Source organism: Fistularia commersonii, chromosome 2 (genome assembly GCF_037954325.1).
Source record: "Fistularia commersonii isolate RoL2024-O1a breed Wild chromosome 2, RoL_Fcom_v1.0, whole genome shotgun sequence".
NCBI classification, from domain to species: Eukaryota; Metazoa; Chordata; class Actinopteri; order Syngnathiformes; family Fistulariidae; genus Fistularia; species Fistularia commersonii.
Genome location: NC_141285.1, coordinates 16494614 through 16495530, shown reverse-complemented (window position 1 = coordinate 16495530; position 917 = coordinate 16494614).

The following is a 917-nucleotide window of genomic DNA, read 5'->3' as shown; positions in this document are numbered from 1 at the left end:
CCCTATTCTGCTGGTGTGTGTCTCTTCTGCTGTTGTTGTCATCTGGCCTGCTAAAGTCAAGATGAGCTTGACTGACAGATGCATCTGGGTTCACAGTTTATTGGTTTCTACGAGAGAGCTAGATATGCCAATTTAGACAGGGTAGTGACAAAAAGTTCCCATCTAAATGGAATAATTTTACCACTGGGAATTCTCAGCAGGGAGAAGAGGGTGTCGGTGTGTATGTGTGCTTTTTTTTCTATGTTTTAACAAGGTCTGAATGACAAACACATACGACAGTTAGGGGCTGACAGAAACAGTAGCTTTTTGATGCTTCACAGGGGATCCATGAAATAAACAATAGGCAGAGGAAGTAGAGAAACTGAATTACAACGGACTGGGCTCGTGTGTTTCAGAGTAGAGAATGTGGAGAGGAGGAGAAGCGGCAGCAGGGTGAGACCAATGCATCATTATAGATGCAGGAGTCAGAAGCAGGGCCAAAACATTCCTGCCTTACGTGTTGCCCTGCTCCCAGGACTATTTCACTCTTTGCTTCTCAATTTCTGCATCTCTGCAGGTCAAATATATTCTAATAAGTTTAAATGATAATTTAAAAAATCATATTTAGTAAATGCTAAAGAGAAATCATAATGATTTTTATAGATATCTAGAACTTCATCCTAACCGTGTTCTCTGCAGCCATCATCTATTTCATATTTGAGAGCTGTTCAAGCTCCATTCTACAGCCATATTCATAAAACCAAACATCAATACAGCGGCGGCCGACTGACGACAGGGCAACCTTGAACTCTGAATCATTTTCTTATGGGGTTAATAATGAAGCAACAGAGTCAGAAACTGACATATAAAAGAATTTATTTCTCATGTGCACAAAAAGAATTTGAACAGAACTGAAACAGAACAATGATTGAGGCCAC